The sequence below is a fragment of the Arachis hypogaea genome, chromosome 4 (assembly GCF_003086295.3).
Source record: "Arachis hypogaea cultivar Tifrunner chromosome 4, arahy.Tifrunner.gnm2.J5K5, whole genome shotgun sequence".
Classification (NCBI taxonomy): domain Eukaryota; kingdom Viridiplantae; phylum Streptophyta; class Magnoliopsida; order Fabales; family Fabaceae; genus Arachis; species Arachis hypogaea.
This window is the reverse complement of record NC_092039.1, coordinates 96,420,416-96,433,546: the sequence shown is the minus strand read 5'-3', so window position 1 is coordinate 96,433,546 and position 13,131 is coordinate 96,420,416. Positions and strand designations below refer to the sequence as shown.

At 33.4% G+C, this 13,131-nt stretch overlaps 1 long non-coding RNA gene across 1 annotated transcript; it reads right to left on the bottom strand.

Annotated features, from left to right (window-relative positions):
• Window positions 1-4,690: 4,690 nt before the first annotated feature.
• Window positions 4,691-6,762, bottom strand: LOC140184329 (uncharacterized). The gene is made up of 4 exons (XR_011880774.1): window positions 6,647-6,762; window positions 5,789-6,075; window positions 5,329-5,634; window positions 4,691-5,106 (listed from the first exon to the last, which is right to left on the bottom strand). It is a non-coding gene; the product is annotated as an uncharacterized lncRNA (long non-coding RNA).
• Between the last annotated feature and the right edge of the window lie 6,369 nt (window positions 6,763-13,131).

Here is a 13,131-nt window from a genome sequence, read left to right as displayed (position 1 = left end):
TATTTGCATTGAATAAATTTTCATACCCCTTTTTCTTGTCTTTCTTGGTTTAGCATGAGGACATGCTATTGTTTAAGTGTGGAGAGGTTGATAAACCCCACTTTTAGGGTTTATATTATGTTAAATTTAGAGGATTTTATCAACTTTTCCCACATTTATTCACTAAAATAGCATGGTTTTGTAAATTTTCCTTTATTTGTGCTTAAGTGTTAAAACATGCTTTTTAGATCTTAAAATAGCTAAATTTAATTCACCTTGATTCCATTCGATGCCTTGATATATTTGTTAAGTGATTTCAGGTTTAGAAGGCAAAGATCGGATTGAGGGAATGAAGAAAAATCATGTAAAAATGGAGAACTCATGAAGAAATGAAGGAATTGCTAAGCTGTCAATCCTAACCTCTTTGTACTAAATCGATCATAACTTGAGCTACAGAGGTCCAAATGAGGCAGTTCCAGTTGCGTTGGAAAGCTAACATCCGGGGCTTTAAAATGATATGCAATTTGTCATAGTTGCCAAGACGTTTAGTGACCCGTACGCGTCGATCCACACGCACGTGTCGCAGGATCAGCGTGGGCCATTTTAAGCAACTCGTGGTCAGCGATTTCTAGCTCATTTTGGGCCCAATCCAACTCATTTCTGATGCTATTGAACCCAAGGATTAAAGGGGGATGAACCAAGTAGTGTTAGTTTTAGGTTTTATGATATTTTAGATGTAGAGTTCTAGAGAGAGAGGCTTACCCTCTCTCTAGATTTTAGGGTTCTCATCTCCATTTCTTCTTAGATCTAGATTTTAATCTTTCTTCAATTTAGTTTTCCTTTAAATTTTTATTGTTCTAGCACTTTAGTTCATTCTACTTCTTTTGTTAATTCCTTTATTTTGTCAGTTTTAGTTTATGAACTCTTTTGTTTATTTCATTTCCTTTTAATGCAATTTATAATTTCCATGCCTTTTTATATTTGCTTTAGTTTCCTATTGTTGATCTCTTGCCTTTGTAGTTATAGCTTCCTTTAATTCTTGCAATTTATGATGTTTACTTTTATTGCCCTCTGTGTGTTTGATGAAATGTCTCTTTTAGTTATGAGTTAGATTTTTCTCCTCTTGGCTTGAGTTGAGTAATTGGAGACGCTTGAGTTATCAAACTATCTTGTTAATTGATAATTGAAAGTTGCAAGTTGATTATTTGAATGCCAATAAAGCTAGTCTTTCTTTAGGATTTGACTAGGACTTATGGACTCAAGTTGATTGTATCCACTTGACTTTTCTTCATAGTTAGAGGTTAACTAAGTGGGAGCAATGGACAATTCTTGGCACAATTGATGATGATAATGAGGATAGGACTTCTAGTTCTCATCCCTTGCCAAGAGCTTTCTTAGTTGTTAGTTTATTTCTTTTGCTATTTACATTTCTTGTTCCTTATTAAGAATCCCCCAAAAATATTCCTTCATAGCCAATAATAAAGCACTTCATTGTAATTCTTAGGGAGAACGACTCGGGATTAATACTCTCAGTTATTTTATTGGGGTTAAACTAGTGACAACCATATTAAATTTGATGTGAGGATTCATTGTTGGTTTAGAACTATACTTGCAATGAGATTTCATTGAGAAATTCTTTACCGACATAAAATCCTACATCAAATTTTGGCACCGTTGCCGGGAAATTGCAATGTGTGCTTGTTATTGGTTATTGTATATCTGTTAATATTGTGAATAATGTTTTTTTATTTCTTTGTTAGTTTGCTAGTTTTAGGAATTTAGTTTCATTATTTCTTATTAGCTCTTGTTTTTTATTTTCTATTTTCACCATGAATTCTCACTTTGGCTATGAGTTTGGTTCTAACTATGTTGTAGAAAATAGGAGATACAATGAGAATATGCATTAAGGATGGAACAATCAAAGGTGGGAGGAGCCATATGCTTGTGATCAATCCTCTTGGCAACAACCTCCACCAATGCACTATGAACAAAAACCATACCATGAGGCATATCAATCCAATGTGTAACACCCTCACTATCCGATTGTAAGGTCCCACATCGGTTGGGGAGGGGAACAAAGCTTGCCTTATAAGGGTGTGGATACCTCTCCTTAGCATGACGCGTTTTGACGAGTGAGTGTGGGGGGCTTCGGCTATCATCCCTATCGTCAAAGACAAAACTGTGAGGCCTTGTGTGCCAAAGCGGGTAATATCATGCTAGCGGGTGGTCTGGGCTATTACAGATGGTATTAGAGCTGGAGCCCGGATCAATGTGCCAGCGAAGGCGTGGGCTCCCTTAGGGGGGTGAATTGTAAGGTCCCACATCGGTTGGGGAGGGGAACAAAGCATGCCTTATAAGGGTGTGGATACCTCTCCCTAGTATGACGCGTTTTGATGAGTGAGTGTGGGAGGCCTCGGCTAGCATCCCTATCATAAAAGGTAAAACCGTGAGGCCTTGTGTGCCAAAACGGACAATATCGTGCTAGCAGGTGGTTTGGACTGTTACAAAATGAAAAATGGACCACCACAACTCAATTCCACCCAAACACCCAATTTCTCAACCAAGAGTGTGAAAAGCTTAACATGCAAGAAAGTAAAAGTCAAAGCAATAAAATGCAAGGAAAGGAAAATGCAAATGAAAGAAACCTCTTGGCATGGATTGAGAGCTAAGGTTACATATCCTAGCCATTGATCATAAACACATGATGATTATAAAGAGTTAATCCTACTTTGTCAATCTTACATCGAAGATAAGTCAAATAGGCATATCTTAATCTCAATTAACGTAGTTTTAATTAATCAATTTTTTTAATCTTTATCAGATAGATTTTAGATGCTCTATCTCTAAAATGCATGTTTTGCCCTTTAATGCTTCATATACTGTGTATAACAATCCTTTGGAGTTAATTTTCACGACATATGGGGCTATCTCCAATCATCTCTAGAGATGGTATGAGATATTATATTAGTTTTGTTGATGTTTCAACTAAGTATACTTTTTTATATTTTCTAACTAATAAGTCACAAGCACTTACTGCCTTTCAAACTTTTCGAAATCAAATTAAAACCCTTACTGGCCACAAAATTAAAGCCTTACAAATGGATAATGGTGGAGAGTTTGTGTCAAATGCTTTCACTACCTTCTTATCTCAGCATGGTATACAACATAGACTTTCTTGTCTCTATACACACCAACAACAGGGTAGTGCCGAGAGGAGACACTGAAGTATTATTGAGATTGGTTTCTCTTTGTTGGAAACATCCTCCATTACTATGCAATTTCGGGAGGATGCTTTTGGAATTGCTGTTTACTTCATGAATTAGCTGCCTACTATTGTGCTTAACCACATATTTCCATATGAAAAATTATATCAAAGAAAATCAGATTATAGTTTGATAAAGGTCTTTGGGTGTTCTTGGTTTCCTTATCTAAGACCATACAATAAGCATAAACTTGAATATAGGTTTGAAAAATGTCTCTTCTTTGGTTATGATTCTTACTTTTGTGGATATAAGTGCATGAATAAAAATGGAAAGGTGTATATATTAAGGCATGTAATTTTTGATGAATTGACCTTTTCATACAATGAGTTGTTTTTAAATCACTCTAGCCACAATACTAACATTGATTTTACATCTATGAATTCTATATATTCTTATTATAGTGTGTCTTCCATTCCCACACATTAATTTATGTCTACTTCACAAAATCAAAGTTCACCACATGATGTGACAACTAATTCTCTACCAATTGAAGAGACTTTAGGTGGAAGTGGATCAACTCAATATATAAATCATGAGCACACATCACAAGATAGTGCCTTAGGTAGTACTTCTCAGGGGGCTATTGATCAAAGACTTGATTCCCACTCAATTCAACATCAACAATCCACCACAAGCACACACAAGATGGTAACATGGTCTAAATTTGATATTTACAAACCAAAAGCATATTATGCACATAATGAGATTGATCTATTACAACAAATACCAAAAACAATCACACAATAAATCCAAACACTAAAAAAAATTCTGGTAAAAACGGCAGTTCTTTTTGTATTTACGGCGGTTTGAACCGCCATTATTACCAAGAATGGTGGTTTTGTAAAGCGACGTAATTATGGGCGCCATTCTGGTTATTACGGCGGTTTTTTAAAAACCGCCACAATTCCCTGGGTTAAAATGGCGGTTTTTGAATAGGTTAAAACGGCAGTTCAAACCGCCGTTATTTCCAAGGTTAAAACGGCGGTTTTTTGGATAGGCTAAACCGGCGGTTTTTGAATAGGTTAAAATGGCGGTTTGAACCGCCATTATTACCTTGACAGAATGACGTTTTAGTTGATTAAAACGGCATTTTTAAACCGCCATTTTTACCCTAATAGTAGCATTTTAGTTGGTTAAAATGACATTTTCAACCGCCATTTTACCCTAACAGTGACATTTTTTTATCGTTTAAAAATGCTATTTTTCCTAACGTTTTTATCGCGTTAAATAAATAATTTTGTGATTAAAAGTTCACAATAACAAAAAATCATAATCCATAAATGAAATATTATAACTCATAAACAAAGTATTAATATAATATATAATTTTTTATTATTGGAAATCAAAAGTAATAATTCCTATACAAAAACTCGTCTTACTAAACTAACCAAAATACAAGCATTGCAATAAGCACTAATTAGTTAAATTTACCATCGAGTTTCCTAAACTATGTTAATATCTAATAATGTATTTAAACCATCTAATAAGTGCTGTTTTTACTACTTAGAATATGAATATACAAGAAAATAATAAGTGCCTTAGTTTCTTGGTCTCTTGTGTGAGTTCCATCCCGGAACTTACTCCAACATCTTTGTTTCTTGCTCCAACACTCCAACTTCATCATCCAAGCTCATCTCTTACATTCAATTAAAATAATCAGTTTTCACTCAATCATTGATCAGCCCAATAATTATAAGTATAAGATTTTGTAAGAGTAAATGCAAGCTTTTGATTTTCCTATGAGGCCAGCGATTGATGCTGAGTTCTCTGCACCTTCTCTTCAACAATGTCAAACTAGGAATTAAAAAGTAAAAGACTAGCATTGCCTTCAAAGTTGACTTCTACTGCATGTATTAGGCACAACCTGACAATAATAAAAAAATAGAATTAGGACTTCAGTGAGTCTACAGTCCCGAAAATATTTCTTTTGTGACATGAGAAATAACTAACATTGCCTTCATTCCTAATTCATTGTCTGTGTACATTTCCTCTATTTTAATTCCGCTCATTTGATCATAAGCATAAAGAAATCAAGAAACAAATCTCAAAATTATATATATGTATGAGGGAAGAAATAGACACCAACCTTTGATTAGCCTTTCAACCCTCTCAAAATTTGCTTTGTTAAAAGCAGGTGTTGTTATCTCTATCTCTTCTGGATTCGTATCATCAACAACTCTGAAAGCAAACACCAAATTAAGAGAAGCTTACCATCAACTTGCATATAGATTCTGAATCATGATTAGTTCAAACGGGAGAAGATCAGATAAATAAATACCTTGCTTTTGCCTTGTTCGTGGAAGGTGAGAGTGAAAGGTATGAGAACTTGCTTTTGCCTTGATTAGATAAATAAATACCTTACGGCAGACAGCAGCCCTAGGAATGATCCATTCTGAAATAAAAAAACAGATACAGACTATTAAATATTCAGTGCTCGGTAAATATCTAGTACTTTACATGGATCTTTGTTATAAATTCATGCCATTTTTAAGCAGAATATTATAGCAATAACTATACTGGAGGTAATGGAATTTGCTTTAATATACCTTCCCACTGGTAGGATTATTTCCTGGCTCAGGCACATTCTCACACTGTCCAAAAAGAAGTCTTATGTGCTTAGCTATTTATTTAAATAAAAAAAGAACTTGTAATTTAAATAAAAAAGAACTTGCAATAACATGGCACATGTTAGTGAACTCAGTTATTAAAGGCAAGACCAAATACCAGATTTTGAATCAACAAACCAAAATCAAACTCTAGGTAATCAAACTCTAGCTTGTATATGAGGCTTCCACAGTTTCTCAAAATCTGAATCCCATCTTGAATCATTCAACTGTAAAAAAAAGAATCAGAACACTGAAGTTGAAAGTTTTGTTTGCCATGATTTATAATATTCACCAAGATACACAACACCTCAAAATAGCTGAGAATCACAGCCTCAAAACAACTCAAATTTTAAAAGGTTGAATGAGTGAAATTTAACCAACTTTAATTTGTTTATAACAGTAACAGTGCATTCTAATACTTGTTATTAATTTGATCACATTCTCAGCATCCAAAGAATTAAAGAAATCATAATAAATCATAATAAATCAGCTAGAAAGGTTAGTAATGACAAAAACCTTGGAAGCAGCAAATGATCTACAACTGATGGATACTAATAAGCATATGACTGATTTCTACAACTGAAAGTTCAGTAATGAATCTAGAGTCATGACAAAGCCAAGCTTTCTAATCAATGCACGGTCACTGTATTACCAGGGTATGCTAATAGACATGTATGAGTTACACTTAGCTAAGTCTAACTATTCATCTAGTATAACTAACTAAACAGCTTCTAACTACTTCTAATTCTAAATATTTAAATAGTATTCTAAAAGAAACTATAAAAAAATTATAATTACCTCTTTCAAATGATAATTTCGTGGTCGTAACAGTGGCTTTGTGAATTTTTCCTTCTCAAGTAGTTGTGTATATGCAAATTAATTTTTTTCTACAAGATAAAAAGAGACAAAAAAAAATTAAATAAATAGAGCAAATATGTTATTCTCAAATTACAATTTATAAGAAAAATGAATATGGACAATAGGTAAATAAATATATTATCTTTGATTTATGTATGTTGTTGGATTAATAAATTAATTAAATAGGCCAAAATAAATTAGTTAATTATTTGCAAAATTAGGCATATAATTGCAAAATGAACATGGAAGACGTTGAATAATCAAGAGGATTTCGGTAAAAGCAGAAAGAAAGTTACTGTTTGGTTTATGTTTTCACATTTTGAGAAGAAAAAAGTTGAAAACAAGAAAATCATGTTTTCTGATTTCGCAAAATCCTAACAGAGAATACTAAAAATGAAATCAGGAAATAAAAATAGAAACTAAATATGTAAGCATGCGAGATAGTGATATCTTTTTTTCCCTTACATCTTATCTTCCTCATGTTGCAGGAGGTTATTAATGATATCCTTGAGAGTTTCATAGCATTCGACGACTGCTGAATACATGTAGCTATCGTTCAAGCTAATAAAAGAATTTGTTGATATGTCTGAAAAAGAGATATGTCGCATACAACAATGATTAAATAAATGCATAGACAAAAAAAGATTTTCAGTTCAGCATTATTTTCTCTTCAAATCAAATAGCTTTAAAACTTAAAAGTACCTGCTGATATATGTAACAAAAACTGGAAGGCAAGCAGCTTCCTTGAGCGGTTCCCGGTATGCAAAGGCTGCCCCAGCTTCCGATGGATCAACACCGTAAAACACCGGCACAACCTTCTGACCTTTGCTGCTCCGACACTCCATTATCTTCTCCAATTCCTTCAACCACCACGTCGAATTCCCATAGCTTTTGGAGAAAACCACGATCGAAATTCTAGAATCTTCGATTGCCTTGGAACAAAAAAGATAAACATTCAAGCAATTCATCAAACACGTTCTATGCGAATCAATAAATCACCAACCAAAAGCATATTTACAAATCAAAACCGCGAAACGAATGCAAATTTGTATACATGCATGTAAGAAAAAAAAATTGAAGGAATTTCATGAAGACCTTACCCCCAATTTCTGCTAACAAAGAGAAAATCAAAACCTAGCATTAAAGATATAGAAGTAGTAACAATTAGCAAATACAAAATATGAGTAATTAAAAGAAGAGAATGTGGATTTGTATATAAACCTAGTTCAACGAAGATGGAGAAGGAGAAGCTTCAGAGAACACAACATGATGGAGCAGGAAACTTTGATGGAGGAGATCGCAGCTGGAAGAAAAGTGTTGATGGAGGAGCTTGCCGCCAGAGGAGAGCGTCGTGGATGAGAGCGCAGATCTCAGGCTGCGATGGAGTTTTTTCCTGGTTCTCACGTTGCCATGGAGTTTCGATAGATTGAGTAGCATAGCGTTTATTAGTAAAATAAGAGTTAGGTTTTATATTAGGGAAGCAGATAATGAGATACTGACGTTTAAAACCGCCAAATTCACTAAAAAACCACCGCTTTCCACCAGTAAATTATGGCAGCTACACAAACCGCCTCAATTTATGAATATAACGGCAGTATTTTAAAATTGCCATTTTGTTGATGCCATTTTATACCAGTTTTTTTGTAGTGAAACTTCTCATTGGAAGGATACTATGGATGCTGAGTTTAGGGCATTAAATCAATGCAATTGTGGACTTCAGTTAATCCACCACCCAATGCAACCATAATTGGAAGCAAGTCAGTATTCGCTATCAAAAGAAATACACAAGGAAAGGTAGTAAGATACAAAGCTCGTCTAGTTGACAAAGGTTTTCGTCAAACCGAAAGCATAAACTATGAGCAAATTTACTCACCTGTAATAAGACCCTCTTCAGTATGGGTTGTTTTGACTTTAGCTATCACTTAAAGATGGGTCTTGCGTTAATTTGATTTTAATAACGCATTTTTAAATGGAGTTTTGATGGAGCAGGTTTTTATGACACAGTACAAGGTTATGAGGATTTGAATCTAACCTTGTTTGCAAATTGAATAGAGCATTATATGATTTAAAACAGGCAGCTAAGGTTTCTGTTTGTAAGTATTCGCTCTAATGTATCCTTATTTGTAAGAAAAACTACAAAATCAATCATTTACATGCTTATATATGTCAATGACATAGTGACAACAGGAAATAATTCAAGTGAAATTAAGTCCTTAATACAACAATTATTATACAAAATATTTCCTCTTAAAGACCATGGCAATCTTAATTTCTTCCTTGGAATAGAATTCACACATTTGCAGGGTGGCAAAGTTCATTTGTCACAAAAGAAATATGCTTTAGAGATTCTTCGGAAAGCAAATATGGAAAATGCAAGCGAGATGCCTACACCAATGGTGGCAAACTTGAAGCTATATGAGAATGAGTTTGACCCATTTCATGATCCACAACAGTATTACTCTATAGTAGGAGCTCTTCAATATTTGACAATGACACAGTTTGACCTTACATTCTATGTGAATAGGGTGTCACAATTCCTGCATAACCCGACATACAATCACTAGAAGGCTGTGAAAAGAATCTTATGATACCTGAAAAGAATGGTAAGTAATAGAATTTTATTTTCCATATATACTGAGTATAGATTGTTGGGGTTTGTAGATGCAGGCGGGCCAGTGATCTCTATGATCGACATTCTATAACAGGCTATTATGTATACTTTGGGACAAACTTCATCTCATGAAAGTGTCACAAGCAATCAAAAGTGGGCTATAGTAGCACTAAGGCAGAATATCGTACCTTGGCGTCATTCAGAGCTGATCTCTTTGCAACAACTTCTTACTGAGCTTGGAATTCCACAATTGGTATCGCCAACAGTCTATTGCGACAATTAGAGCGCTTGTATGTAGCAGCAAATCCAATACTTTACAGTCGGTGCAAACATCTTGAGTTAGATCTACATTCGGTGAGAGAAATGATTAATAATAAAGAATTATATGTATTTAGCATCCTGTCCATGATCAGATAGCAAATGTGTTAACAAAATCACTATCTACCAGATTAATTAATGGTTTTAAAATCAAACTTCGAGTCAACAATTTACTTCCCCAAAGTTTGAGGGGGTGTAAAAGATATAAATGAAGTAGGATAACATAAGTGAAGTAGGATAACAGTAGTTAGAAAATCAAGATCAAGAAGTGTTTGTTGAGGTCGTTACTTTAAGTACACCATTATTATTGTACATGATTTTGCATCTATATAATGCAGAAGTACTTGACCTTGTAAACACATTATTGATTCTCTGCATTTAATGCAATTAATATTCAATTCTTTACTTTTCTCTGAGTTTACTCAAAATGTGTTAAAGAATAGTGTAAATTATTTATACTATATAGTATATTCTAATAATATTTAAAGATTGATTAGATAATATGTAAATATAAACTAATATTAAATTTAAAGTGTTTTATAGTAAAATCATTTTGCAGAATATTTATTTAACAATAATTTATATACCATTCCATATAATTATTCAATTAAAGTATAAAACAAATTAAAATTTAGTTTATTGTTTTAAGAATTTGATTTCATTTATTTTTAAAATAGACATAGAAATTTTTATATTAGAATTATACAAAGTTATATCTTCATTTTTTTGTTTTCTTCATTTTTATGTCTGCTTTAGTTTATCGTTATACTTTGTCTTCTCATGCGGGATTTTTTAATATGCAAATAATTAAAGAAAAATGAATGAACGAGAATGAAAAATGTAAAAAATATAATATAAAATTTAGGTTTATAATCATAATATATTTAAATGTACTTAATAAAAAGATGTGTCAAATTTAAATTTATTATTTAATTTGAAAGATTTTTTGATAATTGGTATGAGAAATTAAAAAAAGGAGTATTAAGAGTTTTATGAAATATGTATAAATAGATCAAATAGTATAATGAAAAAATTTTAATATGTATAAATTGTAGAATTTGAATATTTATAACTAAAAAATTTTATAATTATTATTATGGTACTATTAATGTATATTTATTACATTTAATTAGTACTTTATATTTTAATTGAATAATATAATAGATAAGACTTTTTAATTTTTTAAAAAAATTATTAAAAAATAATTGATTGATTTCTATCTTTTACTAAATCATTAGAATTACTAACGTAACATCTTTAATAAGAAAAAATAGCTTAAATTCATTATAAAAAAAATTAATATGAACTTTATATATTATAAATATATTGACAAGAAATGATCGAGAAGAGAAAAAAAATCTATAATGCGAACAGTAAACACTAAATATAAAGGTTTGTGTTATAGTTTAGAATTTAGCTAATAATCGAAGACGTTAAATATTAAAGTTTGTATTACAAAATTCAAACTTTAAAAATTTAAAACATTTTAAGAAATAAAATATATAAAATAATAAAATATTTAAAATAAGTAATTTTAATTAATATTTTTAAGATACTTATTACTATTAGAAAAACTCTTAAATTGTTGGCACTCTAACTACCGTTGAAACTTGTAAATATCAACTTGGGAATACAAAATCCTTTTATTCTGTCATCCTCATCAGTTATCAGAGGTCAACGAGAGGATACATTAGGTTGGCAATGTAAAACCTGGTTAATTAACGGCTAATTAACCTATAAATGAGAATTTATTCTAGAAAGCCTAAAATGTGATTTTTATGGCTAAATGTGGTAGAGGAGATTGAGACGAGAATTTCGGTACCAATTTTATAGAAAACGGACTAAGATTGGATCGAACAGGCCAAACCGGGCCAACCGCACCCAAAGTGGGCCCTTGACCCAACATAACTAGACCAAAACCCTAGTTTTCAGCACTCTCTCTCCTCACAACACTCAAAACACGCTGAAAGTTAGAGAGAATGGGGGAAGAACACTCTCTCAACCTTCTATCTCTCACTTGATCTTCAAACCACCATAACTTTTGATCTAGAACTCCGATTGCCGCTCCGTTTGCGGCCACGCGTTCACTGTGGAGAGCTCTACAAAATCCATACAATTAATCTTGAGGTAAGCTACGTTTTGCTCTTCGAAATTCCAGCCTTGTTTTCGAGTTTTATGAGAAAAAATGTTGAGATTTTGGGCTCTTTGATGTTATAGGACCCAACTCTCTTGAAGGAGAAGGATAATCTTGTCTCCTTGGACCTTGGGTGTGGTAAGATTCTCAACCCTAGTGTAATTTGTTATTCTATGATGTTTGGGTATTGAGATGTTGTGTATGGGTATGATGATTGTGGCTCAGGTTGTGTATATGTGAATATTGGAGCTTGATTGGTGATTTTGAAAAGTTTGAAAAAGGGATTTGGTGGTGAAAAATCTGTTCTTGGAGGTTTTGAGGCCTTGAGAGCTTGTGGATAAGTGGTTTAGAAGTGCTCCGGTTGAGCTTGGAAAATCGGCTAAGGTATGGTTTCGGTTTCCCGTATCTAATATGTAATGTAGTAGGAAATACTTAGGCTAGAGGCCCTAAGATAGGTATTGAATGGTTGATGTTGTTGAATGATTGAGATATATGATGTGGTCATATATGTGATAATGATTATTGATGCCTTGGTGGTATGATGTATGAGAAATATGCATGTTGTGATATATGCTTGATGATTGGTTATGGTTGAATTGTGGGTTGAACCATATTGATGGTGAGTATGATATTGATTGTGTACAATAATGATTTATTAGAATTGGTGTTGTTAAAAATTGGCATGAGGAAGAGTATATGATATGTCAATGTGTTTGGGTTTGAGCCACTTGGGTGAAGTGGGTTAAAATGATGAGATAGTGATTTTGATAAATTGTGGTAATGTGTCAATATGTGAGTTGAGGAGGCTTGATGTTGAATTTGACATATCTTGATTGATTTCAAAGAAAAGAGATGAAATTGGCATATTTTGATTGATTTTGAAAAGAGTTGAAAATGGCTTGTTTTAAAAATGGCACTTTGTGGTTTTGTATGAAAAATATGGTTTTTGGGCATACTTTGACGGGACATAACTTGGACTACGGATCTTTGTTTTATGCCAAATCTGTTTAGAAATGAAATTGGATCCGGGATGTCCACGCCGTTCGAAGAACGGGTGAAAAACGATTTAAAATGAGGAAGTTATGTCCGTCGGACGATTGGGGGTTGGATCTGTGAATTCTGCAGTTTTTAACTTAGAAAATTTTTAGCAGAATGACCCCCCGCGCGTAGACGCACTTGGCGCGTACGCACCGTTCTTCTCGAAAATGCCATCCACGCGTGCGTGTGATGTGCGCGGGCGCGCCGATGTGCTGCACCTAATGCCCAGCCACTTTCTAGAGAGTTATGCCAGAATTGTGCTAGGGTTATGCCTGGGGCACGAGAACACCCACGCGTACGCGTGGCTGACGCGTGCGCGTCGTT